General features: G+C 44.0%; 1 long non-coding RNA gene and 2 other non-coding genes across 4 annotated transcripts; all 3 read left to right on the top strand.

Moving 5' to 3' along the window:
• Positions 1-4,791: 4,791 nt before the first annotated feature.
• On the top strand, positions 4,792-8,089 carry LOC112414419 (uncharacterized). 2 transcript variants are annotated; one of them, XR_003006131.1, is made up of 2 exons: positions 4,792-4,885; positions 5,887-8,089. It is a non-coding gene; the product is annotated as an uncharacterized LOC112414419 (long non-coding RNA). The 2 variants fall into 2 exon arrangements; XR_003006132.1 differs by having other exon boundaries at positions 4,864-5,001.
• LOC112414450 (small nucleolar RNA SNORA73 family) lies at positions 5,573-5,776 on the top strand. The gene has a single exon (XR_003006145.1). It is a non-coding gene; the product is annotated as a small nucleolar RNA SNORA73 family (small nucleolar RNA).
• Positions 7,334-7,538, top strand: LOC112414451 (small nucleolar RNA SNORA73 family). Its single transcript, XR_003006146.1, has one exon. It is a non-coding gene; the product is annotated as a small nucleolar RNA SNORA73 family (small nucleolar RNA).
• Positions 8,090-16,044: the final 7,955 nt, after the last annotated feature.

Genomic DNA, 16,044 nt, shown 5'->3' on the forward strand with positions numbered 1-16,044 from the left:
AGAAGGGGTTTGGAAAACCACCATCAGAAAGGGCAAGTCCAGTGGATATTGAATGGGAGGGGGTGGGATAGGAAGTCTACTTATAAAAGTTGAGAATGTACAACAAAAGCCAGGTGCTGAAACCAAAACACAGCCTAAACCACTGTTTCAATTCCATCTGTAAGAGGTGTGAAGGGAAGAGAAGGAAACACCAGCAGCCTGGACCGCTTGCTCCATCTTTCTCCTCTGTGGGTGCCATTAATTTGTTCCCCCAAGAATTTTTGCCTCCTTCATAAAGCATAGAGGTCATATGACAGGAACAGACACCCTCAACTTCTCTGTATCTGGTACTGAGGAGACACACACACACCATTAATTCATTTATTTGATCAGCGTTTATCTCCTTCCTGCCCCACCAAGAAAAACAATCTTCCCCTGTTGCTCTGTCACCTACTTTTCCCATACTCCCCTCACATAATCTATTCTAACATTAACTTAAATTCCTGTACAGTCCAAGCAGTTGAACTAAATGAGTGACAGAGGAAAAAGAAGCAGTGCAGATGTAAACATTGCATTGAAATTGACATTGACATTCGTGTAGGACCTCTGGTCCATACATGCTGTTTTCCATTTCTAAAGCCATGTTCACTAAACTCATTAAAATATAAACTAAAACCAAAATAAAATGGATTTCCCTGAGGTTACCAGTGTCTTCTTGGTTAACTGCCACATCCAAGGCCTGTTTTCAGCTCAAAACGTATCCGACTGCTCTGCAGCATGTGATGCTCTGGGCCATGTTCTAATCCTCAAAACTTCTGTGGCTTCTCAGACACCACTCACTCTCCTGGTTCTCCTCTGATCATGCTTCCTCTGTCCCCCGGCTTCTTCCCTGACCAGCATTTAAATGTTGGGTTTTCATGTCCTCTCATCACTCTCTCTGCTCTTCCAGCATGACTTCAGTCACCACTCTTATTCTGACAACTTCTACATCTTTATTTACAACTCGGATTTCTTGCTTGGAGTCCAGCCCTATATCCAATTACCCTGTAGACATATATACACCCACATGTTCCCAAGGTACGCACCTCCAGGCTTCCTTTTCAAGGGGGTGCTGAGAGAGGGGTCGCAATGAGTGAGACTTCAGCAGCGTTTGCAGCAGTTCACAATTCAATAAACAGTGAGGTTAACAACAACAAAAAAACTTATATTCACCTCCTATGCAGACATTACTCACTACCCCTACCACCTACTTTCTCAGTTATCAGAGTTAGAGACCACAATATGTTCAGCATCCCAAATCTGAAACTTTGATATTATCTGCAAGTTTCTCTCTTACCTCGCAGGTCCAGTAGGACAATAAAGTCTGTACATTCTCTACCTCAGAAATGTCTCTCAATTCCTTTATCTCCTCTTGCCTTGTTTACCATTCAAGTTCAAAGCCAACATAATTTGGGCTTCCCTGGCAGTGGGCAGTGGTTGAGAGTCCGCCTGCCGATGCAGGGGACACGGGTTCGTGCCCCGGTCCGGGAAGATCCCACATGCCACGGAGGAGCTGGGCCCGTGAGCCGTGGCCGCTGAGCCTGCGCGTCCGGAGCCTGTGCTCCGCAACGGGAGAGGCCACAACAGTGAGAGGCCCGTGTACCGAAAAAAAAAAAAAAAAAGCCAACATAACTTAATGGGACTTTATAACCTCCAGTCTCTCCAATCTATCCTCCGACTTTGCCACTAGAGTTACCTTTCTAAAATGCAGAGATAGGGACTTCCCTGGCGGTCCAGTAGTTAAGACTCCGCACTTCCACTGCAGGGGCACAGGTTCAATCCCTGGTCTGGGAACTAAGATCCCACATGCCCTGTGGCACAGCCAAAAAAAGATAAAATGCAAAGATAGAGCAATCCTTTACTTCAAAACTATTGACCCCTAGTTACCGGCAGGATAAAATTTAAACTTTGTCTGGACCACAAGATACTTTGTATTCAGCTCTTGCCTATTTCTCAGGCTCATGAAAAGCCCAGGCAGTTCTCCCTTTGATGTTCCTAATCAAGCTGACCTCTCACCCTTCCCGGGAGACCACAGGCCTGCTAGTTTCCTCACTTGGAACGCTGTCATCGTCCACACTCCACACTTTTACTATTCCTTCAAGTTTTAGCTCAGATTTTAACTCCCCAGGAAAACCCTCTCAGCCTTTAGCCAATTGTTCAGTTGCTCTGTCCTCAGAATACATTATTCATGCCACACAGAGCTTATCAAGTAGTAGTATAATTTGCTGTCATGTCTATTTCCCCCACTGTGAGTGCTCAAGGACAGAAAAAGTGGTTCATCTCAATCCCCAGTGTCTAGCACAATGCCTAGCAAATTAAGTCATATTCACTAAGTAAATGTTGAATGAGTGATTGAAAGGCAACTGAATACTCGTAATATCACCAGAAAAGTAGCAGAATTATTTGTCTCTCTTCCTCTAAACTACTGGTTCTCAAACATTTTTGTTTCGTGACCCCTTCATAATTTAAAAAATTACTCAGAACCCCAAAAAACTTTCTATCTGTTGGTGATATCTATTGATACTTACTGTACTAAGATTAAAACTGAGAAAATTTTTAAAATATTTATGATACATTTCAAAATAATAATCCATTACAGGTTAATTAACAATATATTTGTATGAAAAATAACTATTTTCCAAAAATAGAGAAGAGTGGCATTGTTTTACATTTTTTGCAAATCTCTTTACTGTCTGGTTTAATTGAAGGCAACTCAGTTCTCATATCTGCTCTTGCATTCAACCTGTAACTATACGGTGTTTTGGTTTAAGTAAATGAAAATCCAGTCCCACACAAGATATATAGCTGGTAAAGATGTCAGCCATTCTTTCAAATAAAACAGTATTCCATGAAAAACGTGGCTTTTTCAGCTCACAACTCAAACAATGTCATAAGTGCTTTTCCTGCAGATCAGTTTTCACATGCAGCATAAATGCTCTATGTGTACTTCTCACTTTGTCACATAGAATATTAAAAAGACAGATACTCAGGACTTCCCTGGTGGCGCAGTGGTTAAGAATCCGCCTACCAATGCAGGGGAGACAGGTTCGAGCCCCAGTCTGGGAAGATCCCACATGCCGCGGAGCAATTAAGCCCGTGTGCCACAACTACTGAGCCTGCGCTATAGAGCCCATGAGCCACAGCTACTGAGCCCACACACCTAGAGCCTGTGCTCCACAACAAGAGAAGCCACCGCAATGAGAAGCCCGCACACCACAACGAAGAGTAGCCCCTGCTCACCACAACTAGAGAAAGCCCGTGCATAGCAACGAAGACCCAACACAGCCAAATAACTAAATAATAAAAGACAGATACTCAAAAGGCAAGAATTAGTAAAATTAATGATTTTTACTTCTTCATCAAGGACGTCCTTCGGTGAAACTGACTTTTTAAAAAATGTTAAATTTGTGTTGATGAAGAATACAATGACCACCAGTACAATTTGGTGACAGGGCTTTGAAGCAAACTAAGACACCAGCAGTTTAACCCACAATTTCATTTTACATCAGTGTAGACTCAACATAGTGAAGGAGGCAGAAAAAGTCTAAGTATTATTATGAAATAGTTTTGACCTCATGAACCCCCAAAAGAGTTTCAGGGACCCCACAGTTGGCCAACTACACTTAGAGAACCACTGCTCTGGGCCTGTTTCGCATCTTAAAACCTGGGTAATAGGGCTTCCCTGGTTGCACAGTGGTTAAGAATCTGCCTGCCAATTCAGGGGATACAGGTTCGAGTCCTGGTCCGGGATGATCCCACATGTCGCAGAGCAACTAAGCCTGTGCACCGCAACTACTAAGCCTGCGCTCTAGAGCCCACGAGCCACAACTACTGAAGCCCGTGAACCTAGAGCCCGTGCTCCACAAGAGAAGCCACCGCAGTGAGAACCCCGTGCACTGCAATGAAGAGTAGCCCCCACTCGCCACAACTAGAGAAAGCTTGCGCGCAGCAAGTAAGACCCAACACAGCCAAAAATAAGTGCAAGAAAGAAAATGCATGCTATTTAAAAAAAATTTTTTTAACCGGGTAATAATACCAATGTCTTAGAATTGCTGTGATGGTAAATAATGTATTTAAAGCACCCAGCACAAAATCTTATGGGAAGAACACCATAAATGTTTCTACTCGTTATAGCAGAGCTGTGATGGCTCTACGTCAATTTATCTAACATTTATTCGGAATTCTATCGCATTTGCAATATTTCACATGTAACATTTATCTTCAGGATTCTTTGCTTGCCTTCTTTATATTAGGTGTCTATATGTGTTAAAATACACGTAACATAAAATCTACCAGTTTAATCATTTTTAAGTGTACAGTTTAGTACTCCCGACTTATTTGCCAACGCGATTTATCAAATGTTTATTTCACACGTAGCAGGGTAAATTCAATCCCTTTAGAGACTGCATTTCTCTAGATGCCTTTTTCTTTTTGTTTTTTTTTTTTTTCCAGACAAGGCTTAAATGCCTTTTCTATTCAGAACACTTATTAATCCAAACGTTTTTTGACTTTATTTAACGGCTTATCCTCCAGATTGGTGAACTGATCGTAGAGCCGTAAATACCCGATCCAGCACTTACCCATCAGCCTAAATACTTCAAAACCTCTCTTTCTGTAACTTGCACTTTCAAGGTCCCGCGAGAAGTCTCTAGTATCGCGAGATGCCTCTACGCCAGGTAGGGGTGGGGCTTAACCTGCGGTGGAGTCCCAGCACCCTTAGCGAATTTCTAACTCCCTAACTGCGCATGACGCGGCGCAGGCGCAGTAGAGATTTCTTGACTTCCGGGGGCTTCAGAAGGTATAAATACCGATGCCTTGCGACCGTTTGGTCTTTTCGGGGAAGGCTGTTATTCTCGTCGGGTGCTTGGTGAGTGTGATTAGATGCCTGCTTCTTCAGCGTTTTGTCTGGTACTGGGTCCGCAACTCAGCCTTTTCTTTGGGGATCACACTATTTAGAATGATTCTGAATCTTCGGCGTCCATGGTGACTACCCTTTCTCGCAAAAATAGGGCCGGGTCGGGTGTGGGCGGGGGAGGCCTCGCCGGCCGCGGGTCTTGGCCGTAACCAAGGGTCGTTAGCGCGGGAATTCCCTGGCGTGCAGGGCGCGACCCTTCGCGCCCACAAGCTAAGTGCGCAGCGCCCGCCCTCATTTCCTGTTGCGCCATTATGTTGCTTCCTAGGAGGCGGGTTAGCGTCTAAAGTGGAGTTGAATGCAGGCCATTTTGTTCCCGATTTGGGTTATTTTTAATTCTGTTGCCATTTATTTTTTCTTTTGGGGCAACTTTTTAATTTCAGGCGATCGGGTTAAAGGTAGGAGCCTTTACTGGCGTCATAACGGCTGTTATTTGCTGTTCTTCGGCAGCAAGCTAATCGCCTGTTGGGGTTCCTAGATGCCTTTGGAGTACCTGGTTGAAAATTCAGATTATTGATGTGTCTGCTCCTTAGTCTTGCGCTCGACTCTTGTTGACACTGGGGTGATTGGGATCTAGTTCTTTATAGATACTCCTGCGAAGTAGCTGTCAACTTGGTGAAGTTAATTTCTAAAGTATAGTGACCAACGTGGATACCCCGGGAGGTCACTCTCCCCGGGCTCTGTCCTGGTGGCGTAGGGGAGCATAGGGCTCTGCCCCATGATGTACAGTCCCTTTCCACAACGTTGGAGATGAAGCCGGGCCTTGAGTCTGCGCCTGCATATTCCTACAGCTTCTCAGAGTCCTGTGGACAATGACTGAGGAGACAAACCATGCAGGAAACAGCTCTCTAGAGCAGCATATCTGAATCTAGGTTGATCCGAAGTGAATGAAAAATTTGTTTTAATCAGTTTGGGTGTATTGCTGGATTAAAGCTCTTACCTGCTTTGTTTTGCAGCATTTGTTTGGGATTCCAAATAATTTGATTCGGGGTAAGTAAATCTACGAATTCCTTTTGACCTATCAGTGTTTGCCTGCCAACATTTTGCATAAGACATTTGATCATTTTGAGCTCACTCCATTTCGTGAAGATGCTGCCGTTCAATGCATCTAGATATTTTGCTACTTTTTTTTGTAGGCATGTTGATAGTTTCTTAGATGTGTGCTCATATTCCAGGAAGATGGCTTTTTAAAGTTTATCTTCACATCTTTAATACTCACGGTAGAGGAGAGATTTCTGTTTTGCAAATGGAACAATTTTGAATGACTTAACCAAAGACAGCAAAGTTGTCACATGAGTCATGTAATGTGTGTACCCTCTCGATCTTTCCAGGGCAACTAAGGGTTTGGTCTCTTGTACAGTTCCCTTCTGTGATGTGGGGGGTTAAGTTGCGCCAGCATATGCAGAGCGTATGTCTACAATGATGGTAACTATGATAGATAAAGCATAGCTTTTGGAAGTTAGTAGAAACAGTTGCTAATCCTGGTGGACTTGAACTTCCCTCAAGTCTACATGTAGTATGGGATGAGGAGAAATGAAATGTCTTGAAAACGGGTACAGTGAGTCCTTTACATACAAACCTTAAGATGCGAACATGTGTGCACATGTCCAGTCACGTAAGTTAATTCAGGTGTCTGGTGTACATTGTCACATGCGTGCATCCTCTACAAGTGGTTTTGTTTTAGTATACTTTACAGTACTGTACGGAGTACAGTAGGACAGTATCTGTATTTTAAGCCCAGGATGTCTGGAAACAAGCATAAAAGCAGCAGTGACATAGGTGGTACTGCTGAAGAATGAAAGAGATTCATGATGCAGGAAGTGGTAAGGGGGTTTTCTTTATTTGAGGAGGCACTGTTAGTTTTTGAGGCAGAGGACCCGGACGTAGAATGGTACACGAAAGTTGCAGCAACCATTCAGAATGCAACGCAGTGCTACTGTGTCATCTGATGAGAAGAGCTAGTACCCAGATATCACTGGATCGTTTTTTCAGGAGGGTAGATAAGAGTTGAATCCAGCAAGGGAAAGGGACCAGAACCTGTGCCATCAGTGTGAGGCTTGAGTGAAATTGCAGCTTGCCCTCCATCTCCTGATGCTAATGATCCTTCAGCTCTGCCATCTCCTTCCTCTCCCTCCAGTCAGTAACTCATGGCCTGTTCACTCGAGGCCAGCCCCTGTATGCTAGCTGTTGTACTTTTCAAGGTACTGTAAGACTTAAAATGTTTATTTCTTTGTGTTTGTTTTTTATGTATTTGTGTGGAAAGTATTATAAACCTATTACAGTACAGTACTATATAGTCGATCGTGTTAATTGGGTACCTAGGCTAACTTTGTTGTACTTTGTCCGCTCTCAGAACGAAACTTGTCCGTGTGGGAACTTACAGTAAGTGTTCAGTCAGACATTCCAACGTGGATACCCCGGGAGGTCACTCTCCCCGGGCTCTGTCCTGGTGGCGTAGGGGAGCATAGGGCTCTGCCCCATGATGTACAGTCCCTTTCCACAACGTTGGAGATGAAGCCGGGCCTTGAGTCTGCGCCTGCATATTCCTACAGCTTCTCAGAGTCCTGTGGACAATGACTGAGGAGACAAACCATGCAGAGAGACATCTAGTATACCAAAATTTAAAAGTGAAATAAGATTGTTATGTATGACTCTAATTCTTTTTTTGTCCTTTTCATTCAGGAGAGAAGAGGAGCCTTGCCTGACTTGTGCAGTTAACAATGCTTTGGGGGCCTTTATTTGGCAGGGAGATTAGTAAAGTGAGTAATACACTATTTTTGGAAGATAAGCCTGGGCAATTTGAAAATGTTAAGTTTCGCACAATGTTTAACCCTGGAATTGCACCTTAAAAACCAGCAGAGTAATAGTGTTCTGTTAACCAGGTGCCTTTTGAAATTTAGAAGGAATTCCAGAAGACACTTGTGTGGGCAGGTCTGTGGACAGTATAGTGACCTGGGAGTCCCAAGAGACCCTTTCAGGTTTCCTATGAGGTGGAAACTTGATGTACTGATACTAAGATCTTGGCCATTCTCAAGTAAACTGGATTTTCTTAAAAGTGGAAAACAGGTGCCCGTGAGAATCTACATGTCTTAATAAAGAGATCCATGTCAGTTTCTGATGTACTCAGGTGAATTACAATAAAGGTGACTATATACATAATTGTGTGGTTCTTTTTTTTTTTGGCTGCACTGAAGGGCTATAACGGCTATGTTCTACTTTGGTAGAAATAGGACTGAATTGATGCCCTGCCGTTAGGCCGCAGCGCTGCTAGGATTGCATTGATCTTCCTGTTTGTACTGTTTGTAACTATGGCCCCATCTTAAGTATTTCTAATTGAGAAACAAAACCTCAGGAAACCGAAACTTAACCAGCCACTCTCGCTTCTGTAACTATGCTTGCTGAACCCCCTTTTGCAACCATCCAACCAGTCAGACGGTGACTAGTGTCTTTGTTTAAAAGTTAACCAATCAGTACTCCCCACCCCTGGAAAGCCCCGCAGAAGGTCCCGAGCTTGTTTGTACCTGTCTGTAAAAGAGCTGTACTAAACTCCATCGGGACCTCTTAGCGTCACCGGCAACGAGTGCGCGGAGGTCCAGGTTCGAAACCTGCAAACACTTGCCGTTTGGCTTTGACTCTCGTCTCTGGTGGTCTTGTGGAGGGGTCTCGCGACCGCGGGCATTTCATTTGGGGGCTTGTCCAGGATGCCCCCAAGCCTACCAGACGTCAGGTCAACGGGTCATCGCTGGCTCAAGGTACCTTCTGTTTTGGGGACTAGGACAGTCCTGGCGGACGTGCTATAGGACACACAGTCGGGCGTGGTTGGAGACGTCCACCGTGACCCATCTGGGGGTTGATAGCCCATCTGAAGGGCGCACGCGATAACCTCCCTTCCTCCTTTTACAGGCTCCGCTATTGGGACTGCTCTTAATCACTTTCGTTTTCAGAATAACCTTTTCTAACCAATCTCTTCCAGGACCTAAACATGGGCCAAACACAGAGTACCCCTCTCTCCCTCCTTCTCACTAATTTTGGGGATGTGAAATCCCGAGGACACGACCTCAGTCTGGACATCCAGAAAAGAAAACTTATTATACCTTCTGCTGCTCTGAATGGCCAACTTTTGGGGTTGGTTGGCCCACCGAGGGTACCTTTTGTCTTCCTATAGTCCTAAAAATTAAATCTAGAGTTTTCTTACCAGGGAAAGAAGGCCATCCGGACCAAATCCCCTACATCTTGGTATGGCAGGACCTGGTAGAAAACCCACCTCCCTGGATGGCCCCCTTTTTGTCATCAGGGACATATAAGATCCTTACGGCCCGACCAACTAAACCTCCCAAGCCTCAGACCTCAACCGCACCCATACTTTCTGATAGCCAAGACCTCCTTCTCTTAGAACCCCCCCCATATCAACATCCTCCTTTGGCCCAACAACCGGTCCCCCTTCCTGCTCCTGACCCTGCTCCTCTCCCCTTGGAAGAACCTCCTGTGGCCCCTCCCGAGAGGCCACCCAGGTCAGAACCGGAGGACCGAGAGGCAGAGGCACTGCCGGCCCTCCTGCCCAATGAAAATAACCCCTGGGCCGGCTGGAAGCACCCGTGGACGCACTCAGCGCGACCCAGGGTTCCGCCATCCAGATTCCACCACAGCCCTACCCCTGCGAGAAATAGGCCCTCCCGATGAGACAGGGAACCCCCGACTCCAGTATTGGCCATTGTCTACCAGTGACTTATATAATTGGAAAACCCAGAATGCTCGTTTTTCTGATAATCCTAAAGACTTGATAGCTCTTCTAGATAGTGTTATGTTTACCCATCAGCCCACCTGGGATGACTGCCAACAGCTTCTCCGGATCCTGTTCACTACCGAGCCTTCGAATGGTCGGATCCCGAGAGAGGCATAAATGGACAACTCACCTGGACCGGACTTCCCCAAGGATTCAAGAACTCACCTACCTTGTTTGATGAGGCCCTACAGGAGGATCTCAGTGAGTACCGGAGACAAAACCCCAATATAACCCTCCTGCAGTATGTTGATGATCTCTTAATAGCTGCTGGGACCACTGAAGCCTGCCTGCAGGGAACACCATGTGGCTTGCAGGATCTTAAGTCCCCCAACCAGGGGTCAGACCTGGTCCCCTTCAGTGAAAACACCAGGAAATTCCCTATGTGGTTCTTTCTATGCAAATATGACTGCTAAATGACTATTCTATAAATGAAGCTGCTTGTTCAAGCAGTTAATACCTGATTGATTCTGCACTAGTTAAAGGCCCTGAGCTCTTGTGTTTAATATTGGCGTGTACTACTACTTGGGAAAATGCATGTATCCTAACCCGTTGTAAATAGGTAACTTAAGGTATGGTCTTAGAGACTTACACATTAGGCCACTGGACATGGGTGCTGAATGAGAGGTCTTCATGAGAGACCTAACCATCGTACAAGATGTGGTGCAGATGTTAAAAAGTTAAAAGCAGCTGTTGGGGTAGTTAATCCTCTCCTGTGTCAAAGAGCTATGCTTGAGTCACAGTAGGACTTTGTCAAGCCTATGTACAGGCTGCCAGCATTATAGGGAAGTCATAAGACTGAAGGATGGGGACTAGCGGGGAACCGTCTAAGAAGGTAGAGTCTAGATCTTGGGTGGGGCTATTAAGTGAATTTTACAAGATGGGGAGGTAGAATAACCCATTTAGAATCAGGTTTAAGGGGGGGATTTGGGGGTTTGGTGGGTTGTGGCCCAAACACATGGAATGTCCAGATGTACAGTTTTACAGCGTTCAGGGACGAGAGGGTACCGAATAGCTAGTTTGTGGCAATGATTATTGGAGAACCTCGGTTGCTTTACCTAAGCAAGTAACAACACTTAGTGCTTACCTGTGCCAGGCTCTTCTAAGCACTTGGCATGTGTTAATAATCACAGCCCTGAAGTGGGTATTAATCTGTCTGCTTTGATAGGAAAACCCAGGAGGAGAAAGGCTAAATAATTGCCCAAATCTACAACTAGGAAGTGGACTGGTCCTGTATCCCCAGGGTTAGCGCTGTGTCCAGCGCACATCTTGGCATTCCCACATAAACAGTCTTTGGATGGTAGGTGCACAGTAAAGTCTGAACAATGTTTTTAGTGTAAATTCTCAGGGTAGGGCTGGGTGCTAGGTGGGGAATACATCCATTTCTCGTGGTGTCCAGGTGTAGCTGAAGCAAAGCTGTCAGCAAGTACTCTAGGTCACACCCTTTGCTGAACTTCAGGTTGCAACATACCTACCTGTAGACTTTTTTTTTTTTTTTTTTTTTTTTTTCCTGTAGACTTTTTACAAACAGGTTATTCTGGCTTTTTTCTCCAAGTAGGCCTTAATAGTCATAGCAGTAGTTGCTAAAGTGAGACTGCCTGGGTTTGAATCCTGATACCGCTTGTAGTCCCTGTGACCTTGGGCAAGCTACTTAACCACTCTGCCTCAGTTTCCTTATGCATAGAATGGGGACAATAAAAGTACCTCTTGGAGTTGTAGTGAGAATTTAGAGTTAATATTTGTAAAAAAGCTTACAGTCTCGAGCTTCCCTGGTGGCGCAGTGGTTGAGAGTCCGCCTGCCGATGCAGGGGACACAGGTTCGCGCCCCGGTCCGGGAGGATCCCATGTGCCGCGGAGCGGCTGGGTCCGTGACCCATGGCCGCTGAGCCTGCACGTCCGGAGCCTGTGCTCCGCAGTGGGAGAGGCCACAACAGTGAGAGGCCCACGTACCGCAAAAAAAAAAAAGCTTACAGTCTCATAAGTACAGTGAGCTTGTGAGAAAATTCTCTGACTTAAAAGCAAACAACTAGGGATATAGTATCCATTAAAGTTTTGTTTAATAAAGTTTGCCACCACAGATAAATGATCTACTAAACCAGGCTTATCTCACTCAGAACCCTACCTATTCAGGAGAGAAAAGGGGAGAAGATGGAGGGATTAGTATTGCCCAAGATCACCGAACTAGTAATAGAACCAGGATTTGAACCCCAAAACCGTATCATGATATACTGTTACCTTTGAACAAGGCAGTGTGGTAAGATACGCACATTATTTCATCTAATATTCTGTGTACCCCTGTAAAGTAGGTACCCTTTGTGCCCATTTTGCAGAGGAGACTGAAGTTGGAGTTGAACTTGCACGAGTTATATAGCCAGTAAGTGGCAGAACATGCATCTGAGCAAGGCAATAGACTGCAGAGCCTGTGCTCAACCCACATCATACCATGCCTTGAGAAAATTAGCTATTTACACTTTATATTCAGCTAATTAGTACCCACTACACCATAAAAACTCGGTTTCAGTTGTAACAAATAATAAACCTGCTATGTGCCTATGTCTGCTTGGCTCTGGATAATACTAAGACATGAGTGCAGTTTCTTGGGGAGCGGGAGCCCTTCCTGGCTGTTACTTCTGTCTTTAACCACTTTGTCTTTATGCATGTCTTTCCCTCTGATGGATGGGATCTTAGTTCCCCAACCAACCAGGAATCAAATCTGGGCCCCTGCAGTGGAGTCTTAACCACTAGACAGCCAGGGAAGTCCCAGAACCTGTCTTTATGATGGTATCTGACATTTGATGAGGACTTACTATGTGCTAGGCATTCTTTAATCCTTACAACAGCCCTATGCAGGGCAGGGACATTTTTTATATCCATGTTATAGAAAAGGAAGACAATCAAGGTTAGATTATTTGCCCAAGGTCACACATCTTTAGATGAAGGTCTGCATCTTTAGAGCCTGAACTCAGCCACCATGCTCACCTCCCCTTCCCTAAGCACCCATAATGGCTTCTCTCAGAGGTAGGGTGGGCACCTTGAGCATTCCATCATGGTAACGTTATTAGCATTCTGATGTGCTTATTTTTTAGTTAATGTCCATCTAACCTACTAGTTGAGTTATCCTTAAAGAATGGGACCATATATGTATGCTCAGGACCTAGTACTGGGCCTGGCACATAGCAAACGCTGGTTGATGACTTTATTGTTCTTCTGTGTTCTATTTCATTGATTTCTGTTTTGATCTTTATTATGTTCTTTTGTTTATTTTGGGTTTAGTTTGCTCTTCTTTTCCTAGTTCCCTAAGGCAGAAGCTGATTAATTTGAGACATTTTCTTCATTTCTAGTTTAGGCATTTAGTGCTATTAGTTTCTCCCAAATACTCCTCTAACAATACTCCACAAGTAAAAAACAAAACAAACAAACAAAAATATTCCAGAAGTTCTGCTATGTTATGTTTTCATTTTAATTCAGTTCAAAATACTTTGAAATTACCTTTTGATTTCTTCTTTGACCTGTGGACTATGTAAAAGTGTGTTTTTATTGTTTTTATTTTTATTTATTTATTTATTTAGGCCATGCCAGGCGGCTTGCAGGATCTTAGTTCCCCGACCAGGTATTGAACCCAGGCCACAGCAGTGAAAGTGCTGAGTCCTAACCAGTGGACTGCCAGGGAATTCCCAAAAGTGTGTTTTTAAATATTTGGGAGTTTTCCAAAGATCTTTCTGTTATTTGTTTCTACTTTCATTCCATTGTGGCCTAAGTATATGTTTACTTTGTATGATTGAATAATCTTAAATTTAACAAGACTTTTTTTATAACCTAGTATAGCCTATCTTGGGAAATGTTTCATGTGCACTTAAAAGGCATGAGTATGGGGCTTCCCTGGTGGCGCAGCGGTTGAGAGTCCGCCTGCCGATGCAGGCGACATGGGTTCGTGCCCCGGTCTGGGAGGATCCCACATGCCATGGAGTGGCTGGGCCCGTGAGCCATGGCCGCTTGGCCTGCGCGTCCGGAGCCTATGCTCCGCAACGGGAGAGGCCACGGCAGTGAGAGGCCCGCGTACCGCAAAAAAAAAAAAAAAAAAAAAAAAAAAGTCATGAGTATGTTACTGTTGTCCGAAAAAATCAAGGTGGAGTGTGAAGAAAGGTTAAGTGTTCCATAAATGTCAGTCAGTTCAAATTGATTGAAAGTGTTGTTCAAGTCTATTCTATCCTTGCTGGTTTTCTTCCTACCTGTCCTATCAGTAATATTGAGACTGGGTTATTGAAATCTCCAGCTATAGTTGTCGATTTGTCTATTTCTTCTAGAAGTTCTATCAGTTTTTACTTCACGTATTTTTTTTTTTCTTTTTTTTTTTCACTACGCGGGCCGCTCACTGTTGTGGCTTCTCACGTTGCGGAGCACAGGCTCAGCGGCCATGGCTCACGGGGCCCAGCCGCTCCACGGCATGTGGGATCTTCCCGGACCAGGGCACGAACCCGTGGCCCCTGCATCGGCAGGCGGACTCTCAACCGCTGCGCCACCGGGGAAGGCCTACTTCACGTATTTTGAAGCTCTGTTATTCGTTGCATATACTGAGGATTGTGCATTTTGATTGACTCCTTTACCATTGTGAAATTACCTTCTTTATTTCAATAATACTCTTTGCTCTGAAATCTACTTTGCTATTAATATAGCTGCTCCAGCTTTCTTTTGACTAGTGTTACCAGAGTTTGTCTTTTTCTGTCTTTTTACTTTTAATCTATTTTTTCTATCTTTTTACTTTTAATCTTGAACAACACGGGAGTGCTACTGAAAATCCCCATATAACTTCACAGTTGGCCCTCCGTATCTGTGATTCTGCAACCACGGATTTAACCAACCTTAGATCGTGTAGGACTGTAGTATGTATTTATTGAAAAAAACCTGAGTATAAGTGGACCTGCATAGTTCAAACCTGAGTTGTTCAAGGGTCAACTGTATTTATGTTTAACGTGTATATCTTGTAGGCAGTGTGTGGTTGGGTCTTGCTTTTTCTATTTATTATGACAATCTATGCCTTTCATTTGGAGCGTTCAGACCACATTTATTTTACTTTTTTTTAAAGCTTTTTTTTTTTGTATTGATTTATTTGGCTACATCGGGTCTTAGCTGTGGCATGCGGGATCTTTAGCTGCAGCGTGCAAAGTCTTAGTTACGGCACGCATGTGGGTCTATTTCCTTATCCGGGGATCGAACCCGGGCCCCTTACATTGGAAGTGTGGAGTCTTAGCCACTGGACCACCAGGGAAGTCCCAAGACCACATTTATTTTTAATCACAGATCTGTAGGTTTATAGTTTATAGGTTTATAGGTTGAACATTTTTTAGCCATTATTTCTTCATGTATTTTATGTCCCCAGTTCCTCCTTATTTTCAGGGTCTCCAATTACCTGTAGAGTAGGCTACTTATTAAAGTTATTCCATAGTTCACTAATACTATTTTCACTTAAAAATTTTTTTTCTATGTTTCATTTTGGATAGTTTCTTTTGCTGTGTATCAAGTTCACTAATCGTTGCTTTTCCAGTATCTAATCTATTGTTAATGCTATCCAGTGTATTTACAATCTTAGATATTGTCGAGAGAGAAAATCACTTTGGGTCTTTTTATATCTTCCATGTCTCCACTTAACTTTTGGACATATGCCATACAGTTATTTATTTATTTTTTTAATGTAAGTCTTTTTTTTTTTTTTTTTTTAATGCTTTTAGTTCTTTTATTTATTTATTTTTGGCTGCGTTGGGTCTTCGTTGCTGTGCACAGGCTTTCTCTAGTTGCGGCGAGTGGGGGCTACTCTTCATTGCAATGTGCGGGATTCTCATTGCAGTGGCTTCTCTTGTTGTGGAGCATGGCCTCTAGGCTCCCGGGCTTCAGTAGTTGTGGCATGTAGGCTCAGTAGTTGTGGCGCATGGGCTTAGTTGCTCTGCAGCATGTGAGATCTTCCTGGACCAGGGATCAAACCCATGTTCCCTGCATTGGCAGGCGGATTCTTAACCACTGCACCACCAGGGAAGCCCTGCCATACAGTAATAATAACTTTTAATATCATTTACTTCTAGTTCTATCATCTGTGTCATTTCTGGGTTGGAGTCAATTGATTGTTCTTAACTATGGTTTGTGTTCAATAAATAAAATACAACAATAATAGAGTGTGAAAAAAATGAATATTTGCATTCAAAGAAGGAAGAGATAAGTAGGGCTAAGGAAGGCTTCATGGAGATGGCAACTGAATTGAGCCTTAAAATATACATATCAAGAATTCAGCTAGGCAGGATAGAAGGCACCTGGGAAGAGAGGAGAGAAAGGTAAGAAAGCAGGA

Source organism: Neophocaena asiaeorientalis, unplaced genomic scaffold, assembly GCF_003031525.2.
Source record: "Neophocaena asiaeorientalis asiaeorientalis breed wild unplaced genomic scaffold, Neophocaena_asiaeorientalis_V1.1 scaffold79, whole genome shotgun sequence".
Classification (NCBI taxonomy): domain Eukaryota; kingdom Metazoa; phylum Chordata; class Mammalia; order Artiodactyla; family Phocoenidae; genus Neophocaena; species Neophocaena asiaeorientalis.